The sequence below is a fragment of the Anas acuta genome, chromosome 5, assembly GCF_963932015.1.
Source record: "Anas acuta chromosome 5, bAnaAcu1.1, whole genome shotgun sequence".
Taxonomy (NCBI): domain Eukaryota; kingdom Metazoa; phylum Chordata; class Aves; order Anseriformes; family Anatidae; genus Anas; species Anas acuta.
In genome coordinates this window covers 61022269-61048577 of record NC_088983.1, presented here as the reverse complement: position 1 = coordinate 61048577, position 26309 = coordinate 61022269, and the positions used below count along the sequence as shown (strand labels likewise).

At 35.7% G+C, this 26309-nt stretch overlaps 1 long non-coding RNA gene across 7 annotated transcripts in view; it reads left to right on the top strand.

Moving 5' to 3' along the window:
* Positions 1-26309, top strand: part of LOC137857950 (uncharacterized) — a 368377-nt gene that overhangs the window by 248780 nt on the left and 93288 nt on the right. For 6 of the 7 annotated variants that reach the window (XR_011097417.1, XR_011097414.1, XR_011097413.1 and 3 more), the window contains one exon: positions 18585-18724. This is a non-coding gene — a long non-coding RNA (uncharacterized lncRNA). Of the gene's footprint in view, positions 1-18584; positions 18725-19047; positions 22531-26309 lie in introns of those variants that run through there. The other variant, XR_011097418.1, reaches the window with a different exon arrangement.

Sequence of the window (26309 nt, the reverse complement as noted above, 5' to 3'; positions counted from 1 at the left end):
AATGCCTGAAAGTATTTGTAGGCAGATATAAGTATCTGTTGTGTGCCTTTATTCTCTGTTGTAAAATTTTTAGTTAAAGTATTGTAAACAGAAAGACCATCTGGAGTGGAGACTCTTTCACCTGCTGAAGATTGGTAAGAGTATAGTTGGAAACTCTTAAAACAACCTTTGAATAATCTTAATGGTAATTTTGGTTTATTTTACCCTCAATAATTCATAAAGAATTAGTAGCACCAATATTCAGGCACTTCAGGTGAACAACAATGAATTTTGAATCTGTATGAGGTTAATAGATATAAAATTTATTGGGCCTCACTCTTTCTTGTGGTTGTTTAGTTTTGAGGGTTTTTGTTTGTTTGCTTGTTTGTTGTTGGGGGGTTATTTGCTTTGGTTTGGTTTAGTCTTTTCTTTGTTTTTCTGTTCTGTTCTGGTTTGTTTTTTGGAGGGGAGAAGAAACACACCAAACACTGAAAATGCAAAGATGAAAATGCAATGGGATGCTCTAGCTATTCAGTTTCTTTAATGATCATCCATTTCCAAAACACGATTGAAAGAATTGCAGTTTCACAAAAAATTAAAACTAGCTTCTGTCTGACCCCTGACTTTGGCACAAAACTATCTGCTGGCAGGTGCTCACGAATAGAAAGTGTGGTGAAGATAAAATCAAAAGGTATCAAAAATAAGTTGGTTACAGGTTAAGTAGTTTTTCACACCTTGAACAAAGCATGTACTTGATCACATTGTACATTAGGAAGCCAAGTGGTTTTGTTAACGTTTTTTCTTTCATGTAACTTATTTACTTGTAATGAATCTAATGATTTATTTTAATTTATTTTTTTTAGCTTTCTCATTCTCTTTACTGTGCTCCACTGCTCAGGTTGCGTAAAACTAAGGTTTATTTCTTTGAATGTTTTTTCTTTTAAACCTATCCAAGTTTGATCATTCTCTTTTTAGTAAAAGCTGCTTCTGACTATCTCTAAAGAACATGACTGAGTTAGGTTATCCTGGCGTACAACTTCTGTCATGTTGAAAAAGTAATCAAAAGCTGAAAATAGTTTTTTCTTAGATTTTAATACAAAATTTTAAAAATGCATATGATAAAAACATAATCAAATGAAATAGCTATGGATGTTTTAAAGCAAAATGAGCTTAATACTCAAATTTTATATTATTTTGACAATCTAAAGAAACCTCTATGTGGGCATCAGTTATATTTGCACCCGCTTTCATTTGCTCCCTGGCCATAGTTTTAATGTTAAAACAGTATTTTAAGGTCTTTCTTCTACCTGCCTGGTAGGCCTTCAGTTCATTTTCCTCTCACTGTTTGATGTCATTTGGCAGGGAACATAGGGAAATATTCCTGTGTTTGTGTAATTAAGTAAATCATGCACATGTTCAGTACTTCTTTTCTGATAGCCATATTAACATGGGAAAAACTGGAAGTACATTATGCTGCATCTGAATTTTGATGTTATCAAACTTCTTTCACATTGTAAAACCCAGAGAAATTCCATTGCCTAAAAATAAGGTTATGTCTATCCCGAGCATTAGCAAATTAACTGACTTTTCTTGTTGTAAATTGACTTTTATTTATGCACCACAGTTCAATTTTCAGTGCAAGCTTCCAGGTTTTATATCTGTAATCCTATCTTATTTTTCCTGGCAATTTACTAGTAGTGTGAAATTGTGGACACGATTCTCTGTAGGTGAAAAATTATACCTACTAAAGAGTAGGTTTGAGAAGCAAGCTTCTATATGCATTGATTACCATAGAGCACAATGTGGTATAATAGGTAAGAAAGAACCATGGTTATAAAGATCAAGTCTATTGTAGGTACAAAAGCCTATTTTATGTACATTAAAGAGCCTTGATTATTTAAAGGCATTTACACTGTTGGTTATTTTACACAGGTTATTTACACTGTTGATTAAATTGCTTGCAAAGCAGTCAGATTTCCATACACAAGTAGTCTAACAGAAATATTATGCAGCCAGCAATTTGCCAGTTGTCTGTTGACAAAGACAGAGAGTAAGCCACTTACTACTGTTTTTATACAATGAATCATTTTTGTAAAAATGGAGCAGTCTAATGAAAATTCAAATGTATTGCTTTTCCCAATTCAACCAGAAAACTAAGCACTTCTTATACTCTGGAAATAAGCCTCATTTGCCACAGTGTATCAACTAACAAGCAATTTCAGTTCCACATGCAGATTTTAAATAAAATTCTCCAAATTTAAACAGGTAGTTTCATGTTGCTTCAATAAACAGATACTTTCAAAATATTTAGACATCTGTGTATAATACTTTTTAAACTGTTTGTTCTAAAATGTAAATAGGTATCTCAGTGTTTGAGTTATCTTCCTCATTTAAGGGGAAAACAAAAAAAAATAATTGGAACTAGAGTCAGAAACAATGCTTACACGGCATGTTAGCATATTTTGTTATACTTTAATTATACAATTTTTATATTACTTACTCTCTGTAGCTCTGCAATACTCTTGATTTTCTAAATCCATTCCAGATCAAAACCGAGTATTTGATATGCAAATATGAGTAAAATCACAAACTGATGGAGTACAGGGGAAATGTGGGTAGACTGGCTCTACGAGAGAAGTGAAATCCCTGGCAAAGATGACATTGCTAATCACCTTGCTTAGGGTTTCATCAGGTGTCCTGTGCTCAGCTAACATAATCCAGAGCAGTGGCACTGTAGAGGAAGGTGTCTCAGGACGAGACTGAGGAGAAAGGTGCTAGAGCACTAGGCCCTGCTAATTTTCTCCTTTACAGCACTCTAGATATTGGTGCTTTGTTGCCACTATTGCCTCCATAAATGTATGGGATCTTTTGAACGTCTGGTATGTGCAGTTACAGAAGTCTTAGAGATGGCTGTCTTCCCTACTCACCAGTGTTACTACACCATGCCGTGTCCACCTGTCTGTGTGGTGCATGTCTGGTTTATTGCAGGTAGTGCACACGTCTGTTCTATGGCATATGTAGTTATCTAATATCTAATTTATACATTTATTTACACCTAAATTTATGTATACCTAAATTACATTTATACCTGAAATGATATTCTGTTTTTCATATTGCATATTTAGCATGCAGTCCAGCTGTCTGTGAAGTTAATGGAAGCTGGATCGGATCCTGATCAAAAATTTTTCATGCACCAATTGACAAAAATATTAATGTTGTCAAGTTTCAACCATACTTGCATTTTATTGAATAGGAAGGATTTATGGTATATTAAGAAAACTAATTTAGAAAGGAGTAGAAACTACATGCTTAATTTTTCTCAAAGAAAAAAAAATCTATCTGAAAAAAATTGTGTGCTCAAATTACTATTTTTAAAATTGTCTCTTTCCCAATGTATTTTTTGCATTTTATATACCTTGTGAGAAATCATTTTCTCTCAGATTCACAAGATCTCTCACATAGCATGAGAACACAAAGACTTTGAAAAGTGGTGGTAAGATATGGGAAACGTGACTGTGAGCCCACAGAAAATTGGTACAAGCTTTGAGACACAGATATGTATTATATATATATTATATACTTTAAACTTTTGTTGGATCGCTGATGGGAGTTGACTGGACTACCATTTGACTGTGCTTTTTTTATTCTTATTAAAAAAATAATAATAAAATATATATATATATATATATATATATCCCTCCAGCAGTTCATTTTAAATATATGGAGTTTGTTTCATCACTTTCACAATGCTACTAAAGTCTTTGGCAAAACTTGCACTGAAATAAAGAGAGCTGTATTTTCAGCCAATATCAGAAATACTCTGCGTTTGTCCTCCGAAAGATTAGCTGACAGGTAAAATATTTTTGATTTTAAGATCAAAACATATTTTGTAAGAAACAGAAGACAAGACTGTCTACAGTCAAGTCTCAGAAAACCATAGGCCTCCACAAAATGATGGAGAATGAAACACACTTGTTAGGCAATGAAATATCATTTAAACATAGCTTGTAAACAGTTGCATTCCTCACATTACATGATTCTATCACAAAACTACAGATATATTATCACAGATAATCGGTAATTAAAAATGATAACTGAGACAATTTTCTGGTAACTGTGAAAAAACAAACAAACAAAACCACATTATGATCTGTGTGCCTTACAGCAAGACATACAGAAGAATATTTGCTGGATGTGCAGACAGGAAATGATCTTGGGCATAGTTGACAGGAGACTGTGGCCATGCACTCAGCTTGACTTTGGTTGTTCAGAGATCAAGGAAGTTGTGTATTCATGACTTATTATTGGGATTCTTCAGACCCTGCCCCCTGAAAGACTGCATGGTTCTTTGACCATACATTTCAGGGATACCTTTCTGTACCTGGGGATTTGTCCATTTTGTGCATAACAGGTGGTATATGTAGTTGAAATACTTTAACCACTTTGGCAGAAGTTTTAGTTGGTTAAAATCTGCCTCAGACTGATCTATTTTTCATTGTTTAAATTATTGCCAACAAATACTTAGGAAAGCAGATTTTTCAGGGCTAAATTTTCTTACAGCTATTTCCATGTGATTAAGGTTGCTGTGCTTTAAATCTGGACTGTTGAATTGACAGTTGTTTTGGTAAATGTCTTTTGCCCTCTACATAGAACTTGTGCCAAATACATTAGATTTTAAGACTTCATATGCATCCAGCAGCGAGTTGACCGAGTCTCACAATTGGTTTGAACATGCTTCAGGACAGTAGTGCAGCACCTAAAGAGGACCTTCTTTGCTCTAGCATGCTAGAGTTTACTGTGTGGCAGTCACAGAAATGAGTAGAAAAGGGGTGGCCTCTTGTGTGCTCTCAGGTGCTTTCTGACATCAAAGCAGCCAGGAAAAGTAAAAGGAAGAAGAATGCCTGAATCCAATAGAAAGGGATAAGTAGTGCAACTAAACTAATATATTACAAAGTACCTCAGACAGCTGAGGATTGCACAGACAACCTTATTTCTGGTATCTCCTAGCTTCTGATGTTTGCTTTTGCTTTAATGATTTTTGTGAAGTAATGTAAAACTGTCCTTGGTAAGGACATGTGTGCTTGTGTCCAGTGGCCTAACTGGTTTATTGTCTTCCTTCTGATTTTTTTTTCATAATGAAAATGATCCAAAGTGTATTTGCAAAGATGAGAGGAATTCACTTCTTTTAGTTACAATTCTATTAGCAACACTGAAGCTGGTTTACTCTGTACTGTTTTGTGTATGTGTGCATGTGTAGCCCTATTTCAGTTTACAGTTTGTTTTATTGACTTAAAGTCCTAGAGGGCTTTTTCCCTCAACACAGTGTGTGTGTGTCTTTCAGTTAACTTAACCTGAGCTACTAGCAATAATTATAGAATATCACATTTTTATTTATTTTATTTTTTTTTTTAAAAAGTAGCTTGCGTCAGGTCAGTTTGTGGTTATTTGTGCACAAAAATGAGTAGGGTGAGAGGTTGAGAATTTCCAGCTCACTCATGCAATATATATGATCTTACAAACATCTCTAAATATGGTGTTCCTTAATTGCACACAAATACTAATATAAAACTATCTTTTAAAAGAATCAAGAAATAAGCATTATATCTGTATCCTTGAGACTGCAGATCTACATGATACTGGCTTTCGTATGCAAGCCACTGTAAGAGGTGTCTGCCTGGATCCACAGCCAGTACAGCTTGCAGCCTTCCCAGTGGGCTGGTACAACTGTTTGCAGGACAGTGCCACAAACATGAACCACTAAAATAATCCAGGCTAAAATTAAATTATCTGTCAGGTTTATTTTTAATCTAGGTCACATCTGAGATGTATTCATCAATCTATCTATAAGAGAATTGAATATTTATATGAGGAAGTATGTATGCATTTTTAATACATGTTTTGTAAAATATTTTGTAATATACCTTTATACTTATATGAAACATTTTATGTTAGAAAGTGACTATCAATTTCCACAAAAACACTGAGAATGGCAAAGCCCATCTAAGTATCTCTGGCAAGGCTGGAGGGCTTAGATTTCTCTTGTATGTCTAATACAAAAATTGCTCTCAAAATTTCTAAATTTTCTAAAAAACATTCATGTTTTTCAAGCAAATACTTTTTAATCATTCTTAACATATCATTTGGCTAGTAGAAGTCCTCTGTGGATCATCATTAAAATTAATTATTTTATAAAACCCCAAAACTAATGTAAATCATCTGCTAGAAAAAATAAATGGCTTTTTTGTTAACCATTTGGGTTTGGAACAGCAAAGAAACACCTATCCAAATAGTGTAGTTTTCCATATAACTGTTGCTTACTTGCTTTGGTACTATGGCAGCAACATTTCAATAGAGTCTATAGAAAAAAAAAAGAAAAAAACAAAACAAAAAAATAATAATAAAAAAAAATTATTTTTACCTGCTTAAGAAATACTTAATTTACTGTTTAATGAAGTTTATTACTTAAGATTTTTTATGATATGTACAATATTGCTGGGAGCTGGAAAATGCCTTTTCTTTCTTCACGTATTGGCTTTTATCATGTCAGTTTTACTCAAATGACACTGAAATATGGAGATTTTTCCAATCTTTATTTGTAATTTAATTTTATTTTTATTTTATCCAGAAGGAGCTTATCAGTTGCAAGGCCTAGATTGTGAATATGAGCTTTGATGTTAACAGCCCCAGTGCCTTTCTTTTTTTATTTGGGGCACTAAGTTCAATTACATATTCAAAGTATCTGTTTGGTGCGCTTTCAGTAGATTTTTTCAATAATTAAAACAACTGAGTTTTTTTAAGTACTTTTTCTTCAGTATTTCAATCTTAGTAGAGATGTAATTCAGACCAAATGCTGCTCTTTCCATGAATTTCAGTGATTTCAAATTTCTCTGCTGGTGTTCAAAGGCCAGTGTACAGTGTTTCAAAAGTAGTGTTTTAAGAGTTTGCCTGAAGTCATGTCAGCAAAAAGGATATTTATTGCATTTTGTTTTGTGATGTATAAAATTATGCACTGATAAAGAACAGCAATTTAGAAATTATTCCTCTCTGACAGATACATTAATTTCACCATGACTTTACTGACCAGTATAATGAGAAGCAAACTATAAGGCTTTCAGTATTTCAAAGCTGTTTTGCTTGCTTTATATTATAAACAATTGCTTCATATGGTTTAAGAGATTAAAAAAAAAAAAGAAAGAAAAGAAAGAAAAAAAATTAACTGAATTTCCACATTTAAATCCAGATTTTAAAACTACATTTGGCCACTAAACCTTTTAACAGAATTTTTGTGAGCCATTCACTTAACATAATAAGATAGCTAAACTTAAAAAAGAAATTTCAAAGCAGATGGAAGAGCTGTGTGAGTGCAGATATGCTGTTTCCACTTCAAGCTCTTCAAGCAAACTCGAAGCCTAGTCAGTTTGCCTCCAAAGTCCCCAGTTGGGAAAACAAGATCTTGAAAATATTATGTCTCCTGGTGTTATAACCAGATCCTTTTTAACTTAGAAAAGATTAAGATTGTCGAGATTCATTTAAATCCTTAAGGAAGATAAAATGGGAAAAAGGAAGAGAGAGAGAGAACGAAAGAGAAAGAAAGAGAAAGGAAGGAAAGAAAGGAAAGAAAGAAGGAAGGAAATGGTACTCCCACTTAAGGGTAGTGGTGCTGGTAGAATAGTCAACAGAGTCTGAAACAAAGGAATTTCTAAAATTATTGTTGCTGTTGTTTCTGGCAATGGGCTTGACCTTCATTTACTCATCTTTTTCCATGCCAGATCCTTACAAATCTTTTCCAACCTTTACTCCTACTTCTAGACTTTTGAAAATCACTGTGTTTCTGGCTTTTGTGTTTTATAAACCTGTCCAAACAAATATAATTTTAAAATGTGTTTGATTTTTACATGTAACAGTCTGAGAATCAAACAACCTCACTTCCATTAAATAGTACAATGTTCAATAAATAGTGCTTTGGCAGTCAGTATAAGTATTATACTGCTGACAGGGTAAAAGAATTTGGCCATAAATGAATGGGGTTAGAATATGGAGAGAGGCTGAAAGATGCACAAGTTCAGACTGTACTGAGAAAAATTAGAGATGAGTCAGAAATGGAACATTCCACCAAAACCCACTAGTCCTAGTTTCAATGAGTCAGTCAAAACGAGTACCTTAGCATTAATTCCATGTTTGATTTTGGCTTGCCAAAAAAAAAAATAAAAAAAGAAATCCTACCAATGAGGTTTCACAAAGCCAAAACCCTAAATTCCTCAACTTACTTTCTGCAAAAAAAAGTATAATGTGGAAATTACTGTTATGTCTAGCTTAAGCAGGTGAATATACAGTAGTAATTTGTAGGGAAGGAAGCTAGGCATGCAACAAAGAAGTGAAAGTATTTTAAAGAGATGTGATAACACATTCAGCAGCTTAATTGAAAAGCAATGTTTTTGTTTTTGTTTTCCCACTGCAGAACAAGGGCTTTTCAGCTAAATTAATCTTACTACTTTTCCCGTGATGTTTTTATCAGTGTTCTCCTTGCTTGTTGCGAGTTCTACAGAAATTTCTTCTCAACTTGAGCCAGTGGTTCTGTATTTTCAGAGAGTATAGGGGGTTAAAATTATCTTTCTCCACATCTTGGCAGGAGACTACAAAGAAAGTGCTGTTTGGCTCACATCCCAAGGATGTGCAGTGGCATCAACAGAGAAGGATGCAATGGCAACAGCTTTTAGGACATCAAAAGTGTCAGCATCAGAAACAGCAGCAGCATGAGCAGACTGTGCTGATGGTGCTTCTTTCTTTCTTTGCCATGAAAAAAAAGTTACTTTCTCTGGCTGCTTGAAGCTCCTCAGGGCCATTTCTACATACAGCAGTTGCCATTAGAAAGTTGACATGTGCCAACAGTTATCACAAAGTGGAATCCAAGTTATTTCTGGAAACCAAGTTATATGGAAACCAGTTATTTCTGGTTCTAAATTTCAGGAAACAGTTGCCCAGTATTGACAGAGATTGGAAAACATCTTTCCATGAGGACCAACAAGGTGGGGTCCTCAGACATCCTGGATCAAAACAGCAGCAGGGACTTGAGCAGAATTGTTATTAGTTAATGCTAGCTAGAGATCTGACCTCATGTTGTATGAGGTTATACACTACTCTAACACTCTTCAAAAACACAACCTAGGCTCTCTTCCATCCACAATTAGATAAAAGTTTGGTAACAGCTAGAGTTACACCTAGCTCTCTGCCTTAATATAAAGAGCTGTGAAAAACAAAATTGAAAGGGTATGTAGTTGGCTACTGCCTTTCTAGGATGAATGAGCTAAATTAGACAGGGAACATCCTCTTCCTGTGAAGCTGTAGTAGAAAAGTAATAACTGATTTGGTTGTTATTTTGCTTGGAAAGAAATCCCAAAAATCTTAGGGGAGGATGGTCATAATAATAATAATAAATTGTTTACTGAACATTACCCAGGTCTGGCTGCATAGTTTTGAGAAAACTGTCTTTGATGAATGTTTTTGAAAAAAAAATAATATATATATATATATTTACTTAAGACTATTCTTTTGATACATAAAACCTAGTTTAATTAAATATTTTTCATGAGTTCTGTTATAAACCTTTATGACTACCCTTAACCTACAGGTTGCTTAAATAATACAGGGGTGATACTCCAAGATACTGCAGTTCAACTAGGTATCTTGTAGTAGGCTGCATATTTTGAGTTTATAGTAAAGAAAAAACAGGTAATATGCTTTAGTTTAAATTTTCTTGATGAGGGTCGTGAAAGTTTATTGCTCTTAGTTACTGCATGGTAACTCAGCAAGGGAAAAACAAACAAACAAACAATCAAAACTCATCTGATTCCCATGTGTTTTTACATGTAAGTGTTACCACCAGCTTTTGTGATTAGACTTGATTCTCCTCAGTGATCTGAAGTTCTGAAAACTCTTCATATATATGTAGGTAGTTTTGTTGTGCAATAAACTATATGTGTCGATAGCTTGCCCTTAATTGAGTCAGTGGAAATTAAATAAGAAAACACAGCGCTGCAAAGATTACAAAGTAGCATTTTGGAAATAGGAAGATTGGTAATTCCATTATGGCACTATTCAGGTAAGAAAATCCTTAGGGAGAAAGACTTTTTCCATTACTACACAGATACTATTTCTACCGAACCCATGTGTCCAAGATTTTTGTCACAGGTGTAAGGTGAAGTAATAAAACACCTAAAATCAGCACCCTGGTGGGTGACAGACCTGCCTGTTACAAAGTGGTTCTTGCAATAACCTGAAGTTTTAAAAATAGCAGGCTAATGTGAAAGCCTCAAATATCACCAAAGTCAAAATATTTTAATAATTCCTCTACATGTCATTGGAATCATACACTTTGTATGGCTAACAAGAATTATTCTGACACCATGAATATTTTTGTTAAAAATATATCTGTATTATTTATAAAACCTTTCAGTGTGTATTAATTTTGGGTCAGAACTGATAGCTGTAGAAGCAAATGTGGAATCAGGGAGCATGCTGAGTATAGCAAATACGTGTTGGCAATATTTGTGTCAAACTCATATTATTGGTGTCTTGGTGGTTTTTTTGGATCCTCCTCATATATACATACACACTGGAAGGTCAGGTATTATCTACATAAGATATGATCTCAGCCTACTGGTGAGCATGGCCAATACCAATTCTTTTTTTTTTTCATCCCAGCCTTTCTCCCTCCAGCTAGACAGAGAGATGCAGCGAAATCCCTGTTTTCCCCTATAGTCAAAATATTAGTAGGCCTTTTTTTTTTTTTTTTTTTTTTTTTTGATTTATCACATGCCTGTAACATTAACATGGCAACAAGTATGTCCTTGACTTGGACTGGCGGGCTCCCATTTTAAGCCACTTTGAAAAATTAAGCATTTCTAAATCTTTCTGCAGAGGCTAGCTACATGGTATCATTATGAGAATAATAAATGTTTTTATATAATTCAGTGCCTATCCAATCTCACTTATTAGTAACACAGAAAAGAGAAAGAAGATATAATAAGCCTCAAGCTTATGTTCAAGACTGTCCCCAAAGAAATTCTTTGCATATTTAAAAGTAAATGCAAGAATAATAGGTGAATAAAGCAAAAATGTAGCATAGCAGCACATCTCACAAACCTTGCTCTTTATTAAAGTTCAGCACAGGTTAAATGCAAGCAGTTCCCTTGCCCTCACCTAGGTAAAGATGAAAACCTTTCATGATGGGAGGGTGGGAAGGGGGCTGTGCAGTCAGCACACAACAACAGCAGGAACAACAACATAAGAAAGATCTCATTCATAAGCAGTATGGGTTGGAGAGCATAAGACGTTAAGGTTTGATGGATCTTGGTTCAGAAATCAAGAGAAAGCTCTAACCAGGTCCAGACATATGGTAATATGGACTCTGTCTGGAATTGCAGTAAGTTGTTGCAGTAACTTGAAGTCATTCATTGCTTAGGCAAGTACAGATTTATCTTGACATTCTGTATATCATTTCAGTATCTAACTTCATTTTTTCCTGTTATTTCCACAAAAATAGCGTACATGCAGCCTTCCTTAAGAAAAAAAAAAAATAATGTAAGGGAATCCTGCCTGGCTGACCTTTTTCTTACCTGCTCTAAAGATACAAGAATTTGACGCAAATATCACATTTGCACTAACTAAATCAACACTAAATGCTCTGTGAAGTGGATTGAATGTGTTTTTGTAGCTGAATACAGCTTTCTTTGAGTTTCTTTTTGGGGCACTTTGCCTTTGGCTAGACTCAGTACAAGTCTTGATGTTTTCTAAGCTATTTTGTGATTCTGACGTTCCTTCTGAAGACAGTGTCTAGTCTGTCCACTTCTAAGCAAACAGAAAATTAAGGAGAAAAAAGAAAAAAAAAAAACACCACTGTACATTAAAACCATTAATTTAGCCCACCTAAATTTACACTTATTTGGCAGCTGCAACAGCCCTTTTTTGTGATGTTTGGAATATGAATGTAAGATTAACAAGATAACTATTTCATGTCCTCAAAATCTGTAACTGACCTTATACAAAACTCCCTAAGGCCTGGAAATCAACCTTAGAGAGAGTGGTACTTTGTAATTACATATTTCACTACATTACACTGGTGCCTCGGAAGAGGTATTGAGGAAATAGTTGGAGCAACATAGGAATGTACCTGTTGAACAGCTGGTAGTGTAATTCATGAGTAGTGGTGAACCCCAACTAGTGAAAGACAACCTCCAGTTGTTATTTTTACAGGCCAGAAGTACCTCACAAAAAGGAAGAGGGAAACTTTGTTTATGTATTCGTGTACAGCTAAACCTACTCTGTATTTCCAAACAGTGCAAAGAGCTTTGCAAATATCTGTATATAAAGGTTTCTGGCTTCCTTAAAACTGAAGTCAGTGCTTTAGCTCAGTCCTTTAAGCTAGAATCCTGACATTTTACATAACACAATATAGACATAAAATAAAGCCACTACTCGTATCCAGGGTAGCAGGTCTCCTGATTGTCATTAGTTCATGAGCTAATCATACCTGGGAGTCAATCTGTAGATCAGCTGCCCTGTCAAATTCTATTAATGCTGACCAGATCTTTAAATAACCAAAATGATGAATGTCAATTGTAAAGGCTAGCCAGCAGGTAGCTGGATCACAGCCACAGAACCTTCCCGTGGGAGGGCAATTCCAACAAGTTTCTTTTTTTACAGAAGAGATAAAACTGCACAGGTATAGAAAGTGAAGTGAAGGCTGCAGCAGCCTTTCCCTTACAAGCAATGTAATGCCAATTGTTTACCAATAATCCCACCCACAGCCAACACTGCTTTTGAGTTACAAAGCTTAAAAATCCTCTGCTTGCCCAGAATAGCAGAGGCAGGAGGACTGAAATGTTTGCAAATAGTAGTATTAGCTGTTAGCATTCACAGAATTATTATTTTCCCCTTCCAACAAATTAGAGAACATTGTGCTGTGGGAAATCTGTTTTGCCCAAGGACGATATTGTGGTATTTCTGTACTCGTTGTGTAAGAGTGATTTAATTACAGCGATGTGCACTCACAGTCTTTTGGACAATCTATCGAGCACTAAAATGATACATCTTACTTGGAAGCTTAAAAGCTTCTGAAGCATGTGAAGAACAATGACAGATTATCGCTCCCTTTATTCTAACCAAACAGGAATGAGTCAGATGAGCCACAAAAAACAAGTACAGCTGGCTGTGTTAGACAGGTTTTTGTCCACACTACAGCGTGTGGACAAAATCCTGAATGTGCAGGATTTTTTTAGTATAGGCAGTACTGTGCGTTGAGTTGTCTGATAGCATCAGGACCAGCACTGTTTCATGCCCACAAGGTCAGAAAGCATGCATAGCTACTGTGTGACTCTGCACCTTGTCATTTTGCTCACAGTAGTTGAAATTCATGCATCATATGTGGACATAAAAGAAAATCTCCCTACTATTTTTAGGAGATACATTGGACATGGTAAAGTCAACGGGTTGATGAGATCATCATTTAAAATTCTCTCTATATCTCTCTAGATTAAAATACATGGTCTAGGTGCAACAAACCTGATTCAGAGGCAACGTTGTTTTGATCAAAGTGAGGTTTTAAAATGCACCATCTCAGATCAGGTTTCTGCTGTTATATTCAATGAAAGAATAAAAAAAAACTGCATCTTTAACAACTGTTGATACATTTAAGATGTCGTCAGATTTGGATTACTGTTTGTCATCAACAAAATTACTGTGTTTTTCACTGCTCTGACACTTCTCCTGCTAGAAAAATACAAGCTAACCACACAAAATATACTAATATGATCTATGTGTGCCACTGGTAGCATTATACACAGAACATTTAATTTCATATGTTAATCCCAATCAAGTTCTCATATTTTAATAGTTATTGAGGGTCAGTAACAATTGAAGAGTATTGTGATTTCCATTATGAATCTCACACTTTTGTGCTAAGCACATATATTTTTGGACTAATTACAGTGTGGAATTATAACCACATTTAGAATTAATATTATATGTTACCATATGCATTGTAATATCTTGCACAAAGAATCTTACATTGTCCTACAGTGCCACATTTATCCAAAGAGAAGGCTAAACAATGCAGAAATGCATACAGTGCTAACAGGATATAGAAAAGCCTACTTAGGAAACGGTTAAAAAGGAGCAAATGGTGTGGATTCAGAATATTCTGACTGACAGATGGACTGAGCTTCACATTTCCTTAGAGGCATTAGCATAATTAGGCAAAGTTGGGAAATGATTTATACTGTTCAAAAGAGTTATAGTTCATCTCCTGGTGATCCAAAACCAACATTAACTTTTAACTTTCACTCTCTTTCTTACTCAAAGCCAATAAGACTAATAGGGGAGTAATATGCTCAGTGACTAACACCAATACTGTTTTGTAGGTATTTACACATATACGTTTTTGACATTCACTTAGGTAAGTATGATTAAATATTAATTCATTCAGAATTTTGCATTTGGTATTTTGGGAGGTTGGCTTACACTATTTGTTCATCTCTGGAGGATTTCATTATAACTGCCAATTCACAGAAGAGTGATATGATGTCGTAGTAGGAGGTAGAAGAAGCACAGAGATACCTGAAGCTGCTTGAAGATGCCTGTAGTAAAATCGTTAGTTCACGTGACATAACATAGTTTTCAGTTTTAATACACATTGTGTTTAGGTGCATAACGTATTTGTGCATCAGCTCAAGTTCAGAGAGCTTTTCTAAGAGCTGTTGTTGGACCTAGTCCTTTTGCAGATGTTGTGTACTGAATATTTTTTCAATATTTTGACACTCCTGCAGCTCGTTTGCTGGAAGTATAAAGAGAAAAAGCATCTGTATTACATCCATGAATATGTGCAATCTTTATTAATGAGAGTGTGGCCACCTGAACCTGGCTTTAGGGGGAGACAGGGATGCTGATGGAGCAATATGGATTTCAGCAATAACCACAGAAGTATTGAAATCTCAAAGACCAGAAGAAATCTTAGTCCAATTCACTGAACTGAAGTAGGTTCACACACAGCTCAACTCTCTGTATTTATTATTTGCCCAACCTTTCCTTAGAAACGTTTGGACAAGAATGATTCTACCTAGCCACTAAGTAACCCATTCCAGTGTTCCCCAGCCCTGATAGCTGTTTTTATATTTAGTACCATAAATATGACTAGTAACTGTACACTACAAGATGTGTTTGAAATAGGTAGCAATACAAATCATGAAGTCTCAAACGACTCTAAGAAAAATATATTTCCTATGGTCAGCTGCTTCTTGGGTCCTAATGAAAGTGCATGGGCAGCAGCAGCTACCTTTTCCCTTTCATTTACCCAGTATAAAGGAAATGGAATCATGAGGAAGCAAATTGTACTGTAACTGATGGACTGAAATTTGGTGAGGGCCTTTTATAGTTTGGCATGTTTGTTTTTCTTTTATGGAATTACTATCTTTTTGGGTTGTTCTGTGGAGGTAGCATTAATAACATTTGTTTTTTAAAATGGTGCCAGAATTTCCACCTTGAAACGTATTTTATTTTCTTACCTATCCAAATGGTGATCTAACTAGATTTCTAACTGCTTAGTTAATTCATTTTTAATTGAAAAGTTTTGTTGTTGTTGTTGTTGTTTTCCAAAAAGATATCTTATTAAAGCAAACTAGACTTTTCCATCATGTCTCCAACTTTCTGCATGTAGCACAGATACCCTACAACACCTAGCTGAAGAAATTACCACCTAAGATGTTTTTGCCAAGGAAAGATCTATGGAAAAGTTTGTGAAAGATTATCTCAATCATTGTCCCATTTGCCCTAAATTATGTATGTGGTGCAACATTCAAATTTGACTTTATGGTTAAAAACATTAAAAAAAATAGTTTTCTTTTATTAAAGGTACATTTGGCATTTATTAACAAAAACAGATTTTAGTGAATTATTTTAATTTAGTCAAAGACCATCTTTTTATTGCAACAAAAGGTTTTAATGAACTTGTTTTGAACTGTTAGTATTATCGAAAGAGAATCTAGTAAGATATAACAACAGCAATGTTCCGTCCATTACCTCAGCAGCAGACTTTTGTAGGCAGTAATGGTGGTTAACTTGAGCAATGGGAATGATGGATCTGCAGACTCAAGGGGGTTAATGTTGACAATGAGCAATTATTATTTTTGACAAGAATACCAAAGGGTTTCAAGATGACTTTTCTAACTGAAAGCAGATTATGACTTGAGTTTTATTACTAACTGTCAAGCATAGTTGTCAAGTATATAAAAGTGTGATATAAAAGAAGATCATTTTATTATAGTAGGAGACAAAGCAGAGATTGAACGATGACCTTTTTTGTGGTTGTTTCTTTTTTTTTTTTCAATTACCCACAGGAAGAAGGAGGCAGAGTCCTAAGCATCTTAAAAAGGGAAATGGGGGGAGAAAACATCCGGGAGAGGACACTTTTCTACAGTTAAAAAACTGACAGCAAAAAGCACAATATGATTTTAATGAAGTCAGCATATGTGTGTGTCTGTGGGTACTGGTGTGTGACTTCCGTGTCTTTCTTGTAGATATAATGTAATAGTATGGGGGTGGGACAGTGCCCCTCAGCAGCTTTCCAGGGAGTAGTTCTCTGGCTGACTGATAATCAGAGCTACAAGTGATTTTTTTTTGTTTGGTCTTTAGCTGTGATATTTTCCTCTCTCGCCTGTTGGTATGTGTTGTAATCTTGATCTTAGAGATGCTGGTCTTTGTCAGAGCAATTACTCAGCCCACACTTCTCTGACGAAAGATGAAAAGTATTTGCTAGAGAGAGCTCCACCCCTCATTTGTTTTATGTGTGCCTGTGACAATAGCAGATACTTCTGTTTCCACTGAGAAGTAACATCCTTCTGTCCTGAGCAGGTCACAAGTGTTTCTTTGACTCCTTATCTATCACATTTACTGAAAAACCAAAGGCAGTTCTGATTGTAACATTCAAACTGAAGTAACCCAGGACTTTAAGTGCCGACCTTACCTCTAGAATGGGATCAAGTATCCCTTGTTAAAGCAGCTTTTGCAGATGTTGCAAGGCAGGGACAAACTTTGCTCCTTTGCTACTGGTTTAACTGATTTTTACATGGAAGAGAATTCATCTGCACTCTTCTGTGGACAAACCTGAACAAGTAAAAGATGCAGGAAATCAGGGAGGTAGAACATAACATAAAAGAGCAGTACAAGTTCTTTGAACGGATACAATGATTGAATCTGTTGTGCTAGAGAATGTCCTGACATCACTTGATTCTCTTCCATTAGTCTGCTAGAGACTGTAGATCTCTTCTCTTGATTTTTTTTTTCTGAAAACAAATACAAAAGGAAAAAAGGTTCTTTCACATGATTGTTTTTTTGCATGACTAAAGAGGCCTTTCCTAATTATGAAAAATAAAAATAAATTGGCAAAACAAAGTAAGAAAACAAAGATGGTCTGCCATTGGCACACACATTTATACTAAATCTGAGTTAATATAATGCATTCTGAAGGTGCCAGATTCTCTGTGAATGCATTTTGGAGAAAACCATGACATTTTCATACTGATTAAATTTATGACACAAGTAGAGCAGGTATATTGTTGTAAAGGCAATATGCCCAAAGTACATTTATTTAATGCTATACTTCCCAGATAATTCTTTCATCTACTAACATATAGTGGCTCAAACTTCCCTCAGGTGCTCTTTCAGATATGTTATGCAAGATCTGATCATATTAGTATCCTTTAAACCCACATGTACACCAGGTGTAAGCCTCTGTGCAGTCTTGGCCCAAAGAGCTAGGGGGATCTGCGCAGCCATTTTTTTTTCTCATATATCCTGAGTGCTAAGGTTAGTTTAGCCTCTGCCATAAGTTCTAGCAACACCAGATCATTCTCATTAGGACCACTACAGTAGCCTTGGTCTCCCTGAAACTATAGCTGCTGAAAACATAAATGGAACCAGTCTTACGTGAGAGGAATGCCAGGAGGTACATTGCCTGATATTGTTTAAAAGCCTTCATGAACAGTGTAAAAAAACCTGCTTTTAGAATTCTACCAGCTAATAAATGTCTATTATGTTCCTTGAACACTAATTTCTACTTCTGGTCCTTCCTTGCAAAGGATGCTCAGTACTGTCCTCTTACAACCTTTGCCTCATCTTCAGTTTGCTTATCCTTTTTCTCTGGTAGCTCAAGTGAAAGTATACTACACAGTCTGGAATATGCAGTATAACCACATTTGCCAGATGAAGTTTTATAATCGGGTTCAGAAAGCTTCATATCTTAGAGGACTTTGAGAGGGTTTCCAAACAGGAAAGCTAAAGGTACGCAGCTGCCTGTTGCCTATTTACCTGAAATGAAAAGAAAGTGCTTTGGGCTTTCAGCATGGAAGATGGTTGGATATCTGTACTGTTTCATAGATATAGCAGTGATGATTTTGAAGGTCTGAAAGACATCAGTGGTAATCTACTTGAAAGTTTCCTGTTAAAACATACAGCTTAATATTTTTTAACTTATTCCATCTTCTGTCATGTGGATCACATTCTTACTATGCAGAACAGGCTTCAGTTGTCACAGTGTCATCTTTCTTGATTTTTAGGACTGTGTAGATGGCTGCCAACAAGCTTCAATCATGCACAGAGGAAAACAGCAAGGACTAGGCTGAGTGGATTCAGAAGAGTACTGTCTCACATCAGATGAAGACAGAATCATGTGAAAGTCTGTCTCTACATCATGCAGGTGAGTGGAGAAAGAAACTTTTGATCCTGTTACCAAACAAGATGACATTTTATTCTGTGGTGGGATAGAGGAAGGTTTTGAGATCAGGCAGATACTATAGAGACCAGGTAATTCTGAATTCCTGATGATCTTAAAGCTCCATGATTATATATTTCCTTCCAATAAAATATCCTACTTGAAAAAAACTTGAGATGAAAGAAATTCCTCGATTCTGAACTCAGTAGTCTTTTTAACCCTTGACCAACAGTACATTTCATGAAATAGTTAGAATAGTAGATAAATTTCTTAGGTTTAGATACAGTTATGTTTCCTTTCTCTTTCAGCATATATCCCTGTGCATGTGCAAACACACAGACACGCACACATACACATCTATCTGTCTATATATAATCTTCAGCGGAAGCTCATGCATAGGGGAAATTCTGGGAATAATTAAGAAAAGGATACTGCATCCTCCAGCAGACGGAATACATCTTTTTCATTTAAAGCATTTTTTTTTCTTTACCACCAACTTGCTGCAATTAGGAGGTTGTTGGAGAGATATCAATTGAGATTTGGGAACTGTTTTCTGGAAATGTTTTGAATTAAAATCTAATTGGTAGCTTTCTTTGATAACTATTTTATTGTTGGGTGCAGCTAAATGGAAATCGACCACAAAAGGAACTCAATTTTGTTTGTCATTAATTTTAACTCGATTTCACAAATGATTTACATATATGATATTTTCTCTATTTGTTCTGTACCATTCCTAAACTCCACTTAGAAGAACTTAGACTGATTTAGTGTTGTTTTCCCATTTATCTATTACTTTTAAATACTCTATATTACCTTAAATATGGGTTTCAACAGAATGGTTAAGAAGCAGTAAGTGGACCAAAATTAATCTTCTTGTACTTTGTGAAAAACTAGGAAATTAATGTCCCTGAAGACAGAATTTACTTGTTTTTGCCTAAGACATTTTTGAGTCCTGGGGTCAAAGAAAAGTAGACCTACACAGCAAACAAATGATCATAACAAAGCAAAACTTTGAAAAGATAAAATTACAGAGTAACCATGTAAAAAGTCAAGGCTCAGCTACACGGTCAAGTTACTTCAGTTTAATGTGTTACCAGGACATCAAGTGAGCTATGTCCATGTGTGATCACTAAATGTGAGCTAATTCAATGTACAATATGAGAAAGGCGAAAGATACCTATAAATAAGTACTGGAAAGATTAATGAATAATTTTGCAAAGGGAAGATTGGGTACAAGCATCAATCACAGCAGAGATGTAATTTTACTAACAATGAATGCCAAATAACCTGGGCAGGCAGGACCCCAGCCAAAACACACTTAACTGAGTCCAATTGACTCTATGGATATTGGACTGTGCCCATGGAATGTAAGAGAAAACAGCAATTTGGGGAGGCCTAAATCCTTACAAGGGGGGACATAGTTGATATTTGTCTGGAACAAATTAAGACTGTTGTTGGTACCAGACAAAGGCAGGTATATGAGGGTTTGCTTATTGTGGAAATACAAATATCAAAAGCTTTTTCTCTTGAGAATTGAGTTAACAGGAAAAGTACAATATTGGTTTCTTTATTTGAGTGTTTGCAACTGAAATACTGTGCTACTTAGCAGCAAAGAGAAGGATAACATCTTGCTGTATCACTGTGTAGGAACATAGCACGTCCTCTCTTCTGACAGATTTAGAAGTAGGCTTTCACTTAATGGGGCAGAACTGCAGTGATACACCTTTTCCATGAGTCCCTAAGCACAACACTGCTGCCCAGAGTACTCCACCAATACAGGAAAGCTGTCAGGAAACTGTGATGACACTGTGCATTGCAAAGTTTCTTAAGTAACAAACCAGCCACACCTACACTGTCTCAATGCTGCGCATGGTGCTGTCTGAAAGCCTGTTTATAGTTGCCGTTTGGTTCTTGCTGTCATAAACTTTTGGCTCTGCAAGATATTCATTCATGTTAGGTTGTTTCCCTGCTTCATTTGGGTTATTTGAATTCTGGTCCCATTTCAAAAAGCATTTATATAAAAATGTAATCTTCTGTCGTAGCAGATGTGCCCCACAAGTGCTTTCAGAGGCAAAGATGTTACTGACTTTGGTGACTCAGATATTTCTCAAATTCTGTTTAACTGTGGTTGCACTGAAATGAGGCACTTGATTCATATATCTTCTGTGGGTTATCAGTATACCAGGCTCATATGCATGAAACTGAGGCTAACAGTTGACCATGAATCCTCTCATTTTCTATTTTTTTTATTTTTTTTTTTTAATACTGGTAGCAGTGCAAAAGAGAATAGACAAGTGGTTTGAAAATGAAGTCTTTTCACTTCTAAAATAAGGAGCTATAATTTGGAAATTGCTGTGAGACTGTAACTATGAACTACAGTCATATGGTTTTTACACTTCTCAGATGGAAACTGTACATATCAATGTTGGTTTGCATTAACTTTAAAATATTTGTCTTCTACAAATTATTTTTTCAGGATGTTTAATTAAATTTAAATGTATTTCCTCAAAAAAAAATCCTTTGATAATTAGGTAGTTTTATAAATTCCTCACTGTGAACTTCAGAATTAGTAAGAGCTCAAGTGCTTTGAGATTGGTGTTTAAATTGTTTTTCACATGACTTCTTGTTAATTTTGTCTGTGCTCAGGAAGCATTTTGCCAATATTTGTTAATATCTATCTTTGCTCATTCAGTGCTTCTTTCACCATTGTATATAAGTGATATAATCACAGGTTAGAAAGGCAGTGTTTGTTCAGAAGAGCCATACTGTCAATGAATAGCAAGGTACTTTGCAGTACTTTCTGAACAGAGTTCTTTGCTCCCAGGAGGATGTGATAACAGTTCATCTGTAATTTTTATTGTGGAAAGGTACCACTTACATGAAAAAAATTGGGGCTCAGCCTTGCCTTTGTTGTAGAAAACCACACAGTGGAGAAAAGGCCACTGGAGAGCCACCCATTCCCAAGAGAGGTTCTCTCTTGATTCCTGCCTGCAGACTGCTCTGCAGATTTTGATATGGTAATTTAGCATTAGAACTCTCAGACCAATATAACGAATGCCGCAAATGGACCAAAATGTAGATTACTTGATGGGAAATAAGTGCCTTTTTTAATAAACAACATATTGCTGTCAGTTTGATCAGCTGTAAGGAAGAGAAGGCATTTCTAAACAACAGTTTGAAGAGGTTTCAAAAAATCAGTTATAAATCAGTTATTGGTTAACTTTGGCCATTTAATATCCATTCTAGAAATCTGGGTAAGGTGCTTTGGGCTTTATCATACTTCTGCAGAAGCTCTGGAAGGGAGTAGAAAGGACTCATCTTTACAGAACTTCATCACTGAAAGCTTTTCAGAAAGAGGGGAGTGTGCTCACAGGGACCAGAAATCCCTGCCTGTGAGGGATGGGCAGTGCCTCTGTGGCAGAACTCTGCTCAAGGCTTGTGAGTACTCACAGGCGTCTGGGACCTGGGAAGATTATTTTTATACTCCCCATACTGCCATCTTTGCAAAGCCAGTTCAGGCCTGGAGCCAGTTTCAGCTGGGCATCAGCTTGCTGACATACTTTCTTCCACCAGGGTGTGCCAATCAAACAGACTGCATTCTGTTGCATGAGAATTCAAAACAGTACTGGAGTGCATAAAAAATGCATCTAGTCCTGAGTGGGTTGTTTTGCTCAATACGTTTATGAAAGAATATTTGAAAGCAGGTGAAATAAAATCAAACATGCATACAACAGACAAAAAAATAAAATAAAATAAGTAAATAATAAAAAAAATCCAAACCTCTATCCAGAGTATTTTTAACTAAAGGGTTTTTAAAAAATCAGTGCAGACATGCTGGCTTTTTACCTCCTCTTGTTTTAACCTATGACTGATTCATCAGTTGAAGTGTAAAGGAACCGATCTTCTTATGGTAATTGATTCTCAGGGGCTATTAGTGTAAATGTAAATGCTCAACATAGATGTTACGTAGGTGGGTGTTAGGGGGAAAACATAAAGTGTCAGCAAAATAAGGCAGTCTGTTCATACCGTGTGGTGAGAAAGTGAAGAATGTTAGAAATCAGAGACTCAGAAATGCCTCCCAGAGTCAGCTGTGAGTAGAGTCTCCCATTGTGAGTAATTATAAGAAGCCTACTGCGCAAGAGTCAATTCTGGTCCTTTAGTTCAACAAGTAAGACACTTACCTGAAAATAACAGATTTCAGGTGAGATTTGAAAAAGAGCTTACATGAGTTAAACACCTGGCTGCCATTGACCTTCTATGGGAGGTGGGCACCTAACTCTTTAAGTGTATCTGAAAACTGTTGGGACTCTGTTTTTTTACAGCCCTGGACTAGACTTTTTTTTTTTCTTTTTTCATAACAGCTGTGATTTTCAAACCACAGAGAATAAAAGAAGAGCATTCCAGTAAAAGTCCAAGAGAATACTTTAGTTGACCTAGCTCATCAAAAATTGCAAGAGTAACTCCAAATTATTGAACAAAATTATAAACAAAAGCAAAACGTTGGTTTTGTCTTCTTTGTTTTTACTCCTTGTAAGTTTATGGTTTCCAGGTTCTCTTTGGAAGTTAAGGGGTTTAAAACATACTCTCTCTATTTTTTTTTTTTTATTTATTTTATTTTTAACAAGAAGTTATGTTATCACACGACTCTAAAAATCAGATCTTCCAAGTAAGCAACAAATAAATTTTGAGATTGATGATAAAATTAGGAAACTAAATCATACTGTATTTATAAGTCTTCTTAAGATTGTGGAGAACATAGTCAGCTTAACGAAGAACATGCTGTGTGTATGAGCTTTTCCCTTATGCTTCATTTGTCTTGATGGTGATGAGGAGAAAGTGAAGCCTGTCTGTCACCACTACCCAGTGTGACTGTTGCATATACAGCCTGACATAGACTATACTGGAAGGAATGTGGTCAGCCCTGATATTGGGTGACTAGAGGAGGAATCAGTCCCTCAGAACTCTTCCCCTCCTTGCATACACTTCACAGTCATCTTGAGAAAGGCCCTTGGGCAAAACTGGCTACTAGAGAATCAAATCTGTACTTAGTAGGAGATATTTTACTTCCTTAATAATTGTGAAGTGTCAGTTCCCAGCAGCAAACACGTTCTAATACGCTGCCTTTTTATGATGATGTGAGAACCACAAGGAGTCTGGGATTCTAAATTCCTTTCAGATCCTTTATATAAAAAAAAAAAAGAAAAAAAAAAAGAAAAAAAAAGTCCAGATGGCTCACAAAACATTTAAAGAACTTTATTTGAAAAACATTTTCTTTCTAAATGGGAATTTACACAGACTACAATTAAACATGTTTTTCTAACTAAACATACTAGTTTGTATCTTGTGGCAGGGAAAAATAAATATGTAAAAATAAAAACAATCTGAGACTCAAAGTTAATCATCTTGTGCCAGCTTGACTCAGATTCTGTGATGAAGGGCCATGCATGCTCTCCTGCTGTAATCCCAGGCTCCTAGATCTGCCATAAGGACCAGGCTTATCAAACTGATAGGAAATACATGTCAAGCTTCTTAAGTTGTGCTGGTCACCATTCTTGCAAATAGTAATGTACCAATCTAGACAATTACATCTGTGAATGTGCTGAGAGAAAATTGCCATGTATCCAGAAATTTTAAGGTGCAAATGAACAATGATTTTTGTATTTAGTTTGGGACGCATTATGCTTTCCTGACTTTTTGAGACAAGTGCCTTTCTAAAAAGCAGTCTACTTGAAGTCTTCTTTCCCCCTCTTTTAAAGAGTTACCGTGTTTGCCTTCTCCAGCTATGTAGAATTTCCTCCAGCCTTCCCATATGCTTGAAAATGATTACTTCTGGTTCAGAGATTGCCTTGACTCACTGTAAAAATACTTGAAAGTGAGTTTTCTAGCAGGCCCTGCTGGCAGAAGTGCATCTAACTCATCTAAACACTTCAATTCATGCTTTTCCCCTTGCAGACGCTACGCTTCTCTCTCAATTACAATTGGTTTTGCAAATAACTTTTATGATGAAGATAGAGCGTAAAATTGTCTATTTCTTTTGATACCGATAAATTATTTTGCACCTCAATCTTATTGATCAGAACATTGTGTACCAGGTTATTTCTTATTATCCATCTTCATCTATCACTGTTGCCATTGTGTTAGTTTTTATTTTCTTTTGACTTATGCTAAAAAGTTCCTGAGTCTTCTGTATTGCTTTGTTACAGTTTCTCTCTTTCTTCTCCTTTGAGCCAGACAACTACTGTGTCTTTAATTTTTAATGTCATAACTGCCACTTTCTCTGAAGTTCTCCATACCATGCAATTTCTTCACGAGAGTCTATTACCAGATCCCTGAGTTGGTCTGCTTTTTTGTTTGCTTGCTAGTTTCCTAAAACAGCCATCCTATTAATTTTATTTTCATAACCTTTTTTTCCTGAACTCGTCAGATTTACCATTACATCCATTTTAAGATTTTTGACTAGGCACTCCTCACTGGTTGGAATCTAGTCTAAATTGCTTCTCTGGAACCTTTCTCCATCTTCTGAAACGTGTGCATAGTACAAACCAGAATCACTTGCTTGTGCCCTGCTGTTTTGCCACACATATTTGGGTGATTAATATATATCTCTATCCCCTATTGCCCATCCATTTCTATAGTTCTCCCTGTGTTATTGATGTGTTATTGACCTTCTTCAGATTAAATATTCCAAATTCACCGTGAAGTTTTGCATGTTCTTTTTCTGTTTTGTCTTTATCCAGAGATATATGTCTGTTCTTCTCTAATTCTAGAACTACAGGAAAAGCGTACTAATTCTTGGCATCTATTGAAATGCTTTTTATTCTTCCTTGCTTCTCCTGCGTGCAACTGTATTATTCTAGATCAGTATTGTCACCCTGTGTTGTGTTCACCGGTCTCCGACTCACCAGTTAAGTGACTATTTCATTATGCTGTAAGACTTAGGTCTATTCCCTATTACTTTTTGCTTTTGTGTATAAGCATATTCATCATGTTGCCCTGTTGCTCTTTTTTGTCTCCCATGGTTCATATTTCACTCTAGGAGTCACTGCATTTTTAGTGATAGATGGACTTTTACCATCACCTTATTTCAAGCCTTGTTTAAAAAATTCCTAATAAGTCAGTGCCTTCAGATGAACTGCCTGGATTTTCACAGCAGACAGTTTGTGGAACACTGCTGTGGTTGAGGGTAAAGCCCTGGTATTATCATCTGTACCTCAAGGTATTCATCTCCTTCTCTGTTTATTCTGATGGTCACTTCTGGCAATCATTCAATAAAGATTATATAAACACAGCTAAATTTAATGTGCTCAGGTTCAGTTATCCATAGTAGTTCATACAGCACCAGTGATGTGGCAAGGAAGCACGGAGTGAAGAGGGAAATAGCAATTTGTTAAGCAAGCTCAGTTAAAAGAGCAGCCTTCATGAGTGCTTCAGGAAGTAGGTGTTTAAATTCTTCCTATGATGATAGCTGAAGTTGACGATAGCAATTGTAATACAGTGAAACTTCTGTTTCTAGATGCCAGAGGTTTTACTAGAGGGTAGTATCTTATATTTGGCCATATCTGGATAACAC